Here is a 7,273-nt window from a genome sequence, read left to right as displayed (position 1 = left end):
GCTTTTGACACGTAATGGACGGGTTTCCAACTTTTCAATCAGTTTTCGAGCGATGAGGAGCATTCTCAGCTCAACAGCTCTCTTCCAAAGAGGCTGAAATCTCATAAAAGCAAGAGCCTTGGAGAGGCAGGGTGATGTAATACGCTCTCAGGATCAGAGAGACCAGCGGAGCTGTGATTTACGGAACGAAGAGAGAAGACATGACAGAGACTAATTGGCCTCATTTATCACATTTGCGCAGCGCGATTGCAGGGTAAACTAATTGAAATCTTCTTACCTGTCAACCAGCCAGTGGCTGTGTAGATGTGTGGAAGTGGAAAATACCTGCTGGGTTGAGACACAGAGATGGGGGGGAGAAATGGATGAGTCTTTAACTCTGAATAAACCGCCTTTGTCTAGACACATCTCTCTATGTAATGGTACTGCTCTCTGGAAATGCGTTAAAGTCATGTAAAGTCTCCATGTGCAGGTGGATTGAGCATCAGGGCTCAGCATAACTGTGTCTGGTGAAGACGGTCTACTTTTCCAGCCTAAAATACCAAATCAAATTATTCAGTCCTGCAACAGCTGCCACAGGCCTCTGAGGGATGCAAGGTTTAGCTCCAGTGTCCCTGTGTGACAGGAATCATTAAAAAGTCCTTAAGCAGAGGAACAGAGACATCAGCACAGACAGAGACAGCCCCAAGACAGGAGCTGCTTCCTGTCCCACTCCCTTAGACACGACCCGAGCGTTAGGCCTTCGCTTCTACACCCATCTGCTCCAACGCCACTGCAGTGCTGGGCCCCACCACCCTCAGACTGAGGCACAGGGTCTGTACGGAAGTGGGACGGAAGCATGGAACTGCGGAATAAAGGCCAAAAATGTTAATCCCATTCCACTCTACATGTCATCCGTCAATCCGCCTTTGGTTTTCTGGCCAATGCTGTAATTACACAAAATGGGTAGGTACCTGAAAGAGTGAAAGACAAGGGAGGAGTGGAATGAGAGAGAGAGAGAGCGAGAGCGAGAGAGAGAGAGAGAGCGAGAGAGAGAGAGAGAGCGAGAGAGAGTCAGAAAAGATTGTTATGAAGATTTAGTTTTACCCTTCTACACAAAACCACTGAAAGAGTTTGATCCAGTTGGACTGGGGCTTGGTTAAAGGAGAGGTCGTTTGCTCTGCCCAGATCTCTGTGCGCACTCTGGCCAGCCTTTCAGAGGAGATGCAGGGGACAAATTCAAAACTGATTGCTGTGTGAAAAGAAAGAAAGCCTCTCGCCTGCAGAGTGCGGATCCAGTTACGAGGTCACAGACAATTAGAGAAAGAGGATGGGACCGGGCCGCTGTTGTCATGGAGCTCGAGCCGCCCCAGTGCTCTCTGCACACACACACACACACACACACACGCACGCAAACACACACATACACACAGACACACAGACACACACGCATTCACACATACACATAATCATACACATCCACATATCCTCACACACACATATGCACGCATGCACGCATGCATAATCGCATATAATCACACTCACAACTAGACACACACTTACACACATGCATGTGCACAAGCACACACACCCACACACACACACCCACCTACCCACACACGCACACACACCCACACACACACAAACACCCACACACACACACACACACGCACACACACCCACACACACACACCCACCTACCCACACACGCACACACACCCACACACACACACACACCCACACACACACACACACCCAAACACACACCCACACACACACACACACACACACACACACACCCAAACACACACCCACACACACACACACACCCACACACACACACACTCTAGCTACCTCTTTCTCACCTTTGCTGTGAGTTGAATAGGCTGCAGGCGTTCTTGGCGAGGTTTAAATGTAATTGAAGGTGCAGGTCTGACTTTATTTCCACTCGTGACTAATACCCGTCATTTGGCCAGTGTGAGCGCTTCCTGAGCGTCACTGTCACTCCTGTTGTGTATGTGTGGAAAGCCCTGTAGGGACGGGCTGAGTTTAGATGTTATCACTAGTTTAATCCTATTGAGTTACAACAATTTTAATTTAGTTCACTTGGAAATCAGCACATAAACACAATGAGCCCTTATTGTCTCTTTTTCTCTCTCACCAGCCTACAGGCTACAGTTCAATGTTCTAACACAGGCACTAACACAGGCACTAAAACAGACAGGCACACACCAACACAGGCAGACACTAACACAGGCAGGCACACACCAACACAGGCAGACACTAACACGGGCAGACAGACACAAACACAGACACTAACACAGGCAGGCAGACACTAACACAGGCAGACAGACACTAACACAGACACTAACACAGGCAGGCACACACCAACACAGGCAGAGACTAACACGGGCAGACAGACACTAACACAGACACTAACACAGGCAGGCACACACCAACACAGGCAGAGACTAACACGGGCAGACAGACACAAACACAGACACTAACACAGGCAGGCAGACACTAACACAGGCAGACAGACACTAACACAGACACTAACACAGGCAGGCACACACCAAAACAGGCAGAGACTAACACAGGCAGACAGACACTAGCACAGACACTAACACAGGCAGGCACACACCAACACAGGCAGAGACTAACACGGGCAGACAGACACTAACACAGACACTAACACAGGCAGGCACACACCAACACAGGCAGAGACTAACACGGGCAGACAGACACAAACACAGACACTAACACAGGCAGGCAGACACTAACACAGGCAGACAGACACTAACACAGACACTAACACAGGCAGGCACACACCAAAACAGGCAGAGACTAACACAGGCAGACAGACACTAGCACAGACACTAACACAGGCAGGCACACACCAACACAGGCAGAGACTAACACGGGCAGACAGACACTAACACAGACACTAACACAGGCAGGCACACACCAACACAGGCAGACACTAACAAAGGCAGACAGACACAAACACAGACATTAACACAGGCAGGCACACACCAATACAGGCAGACACATTTACATTGTTTACATTGTTTACAATGCTTTACTGCATTAAGATCAGGGACCTTTTTTATAGTGTATTATCCGATGGCTTCTGTCCTGTTACCTGTTTAGTGTGTATCGGTGTGTAACCATGGAAGGGTTCCAGGGACAACATCAGAGAAGCAAAACTCTGCCACTGTTAGTCTGAGATGGAATGGGATTGTATGGAATGGGCTAGGATGGGATTGTATGCAATGGGCTAGGATGGGATTGTATGGAATGGGCTAGGATGGGATTGTATGGAATGGGCTAGGATGGGATTGGATGGGCTGTAGTTCTGTGCATCAGCACCCTTTTCCATACTGCACACAGAATATTGAACAACAACAACAACACTCGTGACATACTGCACCAGCTCTGGAGTAGGCAACACACTCTTCTTTCCCATAAGTCCACTGAAGTCAAAGGGCTTTCCAAGGCTGAGCAAAGTCATTTTAAAATGGTGGAAACACTCTCCTCAGTGTGGACCAGCACGGCGCTAATGGGGCAAATCCATTTTAGTGAGTAAAGTCAGTCAGAACACTTTAAACTGCTGCAGCAGTACTGAGGCAATACAGGTCATAGGTCAAAGGTTAAGCGATGGTGGTGACATGGAAGATGCAGATTGTATGGGGACGAGGAGTTTGAAACTGACTAACACTTGCAATCCTACAGCGTGTCCATCTGAAAATGCTAAACTGTAATGTGTTAATAAAACAGTACACTTAGGAATTCACCAATAAGGCCAAAGTGCATATATACATTTATTTCATTTAGGAATCATATTCCTTCATATTTGTAAGGAGCCAGCTAAAGTTAGCTAGATTACCCAATGGCTTAAATATAATATGAGGCAACATTATCATGCAAAGGGGGTTCAATAGTGCAGTAACCCAAGATGTCATAGTTCTGTGTGTAAATCACACATATTCCCAGAGAGGAAAACATGTTAAGCAGATTGTTTGATGTGTAGAACCTTTATTACCAATGGAATAACAACAACAGTCTTTTTTGGAAGTAAACACATAATGGCAGAGTCCAAACTGCTCTGGTGACATTCTGCACGTGTCAAAAACAATCAAACGTGTGTGCAAGACAGCTATACATCTCAGGAAAACCTCTCCACAATCCATAACTGAAACCTGCAACTCTTATGAGGGATTAGTAGTGATACCATAACTGTACGTCGCCTTCTGGGCAAAGGTTCTTCTCTGGGAGCATGAGGGAGCGTATTCATTTCAGCACTGTGCTCTGGAAATGAACTGTAATGCTTTAAGGTGATGACTTGGTCAATGGATAGAGAGGGAACATGAATTATTGAGCAAGGACAAAGAATGGAGCTGAGATGCTCTACCCCTCATCTCAGCCTCATTACCAACCAACGCAAGCACATTAAAGGTCCCTGTAACCCTAACACTGGGTCAAAGGCATTCATAGATTAACTGGTAACACTGGCATACACACTGACCATATATTGGGACATTGGTGAAGTTCTCACTAGTTGGACATGTAACAATGCAGACTCCGATAAATTTGTGATTGTTTAAAGTGGATTAGACTGAATGAATCAATAAGATATTGAGCTGGCGTAAAGAGCAGAGGGTAAGTTATACCATTTCTAAATAATCACTGTAATGAATTATGGACTGTCTCTCCAGGACAGACACACACCCTGCTCTCATTAAAAATACATGACCTCCTCCTCATGTCCCCTTGTCCCCTGTGACCTTCGACCTGGCAGTGACTTCTACCAGCTTCCTGTGACTTTTGGGCCAGCTAAGTGGTAGGAGCCTGGAGCAGAATGCTCCTCTGTACACATGCTGGGGCAGAGGGCGGAGGGCATGAGGGGGCTGCTCGCTCTGCTTTCCCAGTTCCTGTCCGAGCACACAGGTACACAAAGCCTCTGTTCACAGGGGCCGCGGAGCCTCTGCTGATGACTAACAGATCTGTCCCTCGGTGCCCACCCCAAACACAGTGTTTATTTACACTCCACTGAGTCCTGTGTGCTGCCAAGGTCCTGTGTTTGGCATAGCAACACACGCCTGGATGCCATTTCCCTAGACCAGAAATGTCACTAACTTTGCTTCATCCACCATCCCTCAGCCAGAGATTAGGGTTAGGGTTAGGATTAGGGTTAGGATTAGGGTTAGGGTCAGGGTCAGGGTTAGGGTTAGGGTTAGGGTTAGGGTTAGGGTCAGGGTCAGGGTTAGGGTTAGGGTCAGGGTCAGGGTCAGGGTTAGGGTCAGGGTCAGGGTTAGGGTTAGGGTTAGGGTCAGGGTCAGGGTTAGGGTTAGGGTTAGGGTTAGGTTAGGGTTAGGGTTAGAAGTTAGGGTTAGGGTCAGGGTCAGGGTTAGGGTTAGTGTTAAGGTTTGTAATCTCTCAGTTAGGGTTAGGGTTAGGGTTTGTAATCCCTCAGTTAGGGTTAGGGTCAGGGTCAGGGTTAGGGTTAGGGTTAGGGTTAGGGTTAGGTTAGGGTTAAGGTTAGGATTAGGGTTAGGTTAGGGTTAGGGTTAGGGGTTAGGGTTAGGGTTAGGGTTAGGTTAGGGTTAGGGTTAGGGTTAGGTTAGGGTTAGGGTTTGTAATCCCTCAGTTAGGGTTAAGGTCAGGGTCAGGGTTAGGGTTAGGGTTAGGTGTTAGGTTAGGGTTAAGGTTAGGGTTAGGGTTAGGGTTATGGTTTGTAATCCCTCAGTTAGGGTTAAGGTCAGGGTCAGGGTTAAGGTTAGGTGTTAGGTTAGGGTTAAGGTTAAGGTTAGGGTTAGGTTAGGGTTAAGGTTAAGGTTAGGGTTAGGGTTAGGATTAGGGTTAGGGTTAGGGTTAGGTTAGGGTAAGGGTTAGGGTTAGGGTTAGGGTTAGGATTAGGATTAGGATTAGGATTAGGGTTAGGGTTAGGGTTAGGGTTAGGGTTAGGGTTAGGGTTTGTAATCCCTCAGTTAGGGAAGACAGCTAGGAGCTTCTTCCCATATTGACTTCTTTGTTTGTTTTTTTCAGCACCAGCAAAAGAAGAAGCAAAGAGGTGATTTCCAGTCAATATTCCTGCTGGAAAGAGGCAGGGGAGAGCAGGATGGAGAGTAAGGAGTGAGAAAGAGAAAGGAAGAATTCTTAAGAAAATAAAGCGATGAGTGTGTAGACAATGACAGCATGGTAGATTGTGAGATAGTGAAGGCAGGGGTGTGTGGGTGTCACGGGGACAGATGTGCTCTTCCTGCTCAACTCTGTTGCCATAGAAACCATATCATCACCCTGTTGAAGTGCACACGCTGCTTCAGATGTAGTCGGACCATCCTAAAGCTGTCAGGCGTCTCTTCCCTGACCTGTCAGTCAAAACAGGCAGGCTAGCAGTGCGCAGAGCAGGCATGGCTGTGGGGCCCAGAGCACTTAACAGGGAAAGAATGATGTGATAAGAAGAGAAATCAAATTTGATGAAGGTGGAACAGAGGGGCCAGATTCATGGAATCAGATCTCAGAGGTCCAGCTCTGAAATCGCCCATAAAGACTTGGGCAGGATAAAAAGTCTCTTGACTTATTGAGGAAAAACAAGGCACCGTGGAGCATGGTGCGGTTTTATTAACCGGATGACATAAAGTTTATTAAACTCATGGAGTGGCTGGAATTTGGGCCAGCTGAGACAGGCCTGGAGCCAGTCCGAGTCATAACGGGGGAAAGTCAGAACAATTAACACCAGGCAGGGAGGTCTGGGCAAGTCTCACCAGCCAAATGAAGTCCCACGGGCGGTAGAGGCTCACGTCGTACTGAGGGCACGCAGGAGTCAGAGGTCCGGCGCTGCCAGAAGCAGATTTGGGTCCAGCTTTGGGCTGGCTGTATAACTCTTTACCGCTAGCTGCCAGTTAGTTTTAGATGCTCACTGAGCGTACTGTTTCACCGCAAGCACAGGTGGAGGTCTGGGTGGGTGGAGGTCTGGGTGGGTGGAGGCCTGAAGAGCTGAGTAACAGTGCTCAGCTTAATGACGGTCCTGGCTGGCTCGTCCAAACCCGACTCTCGCTGTAAAATACGGACTGACCTGTGACAGGATTCAGTGTTTACACAGCACAGGGGTTCAGAAGCAACGTCCCGTAAAAGTCCACTCGGGCTCTGTGTGCTGTGTCCCTCTTAGAACCGCTGAACCGTCCAGTGTAGGATTTATAATCTGGCCAATAAATCAACGATGACATTTGATTGAAGTAATCCAGAGACAAGCTTTTCCCAGTGGGCCGCCGAGACCCCTTAATGCCCACATCCA

This window comes from Electrophorus electricus, chromosome 1, assembly GCF_041902795.1.
Source record: "Electrophorus electricus isolate QZ-2024a chromosome 1, ASM4190279v1, whole genome shotgun sequence".
Taxonomy (NCBI): Eukaryota; Metazoa; Chordata; class Actinopteri; order Gymnotiformes; family Gymnotidae; genus Electrophorus; species Electrophorus electricus.
Note: the sequence above shows the minus strand (reverse complement) of the source record.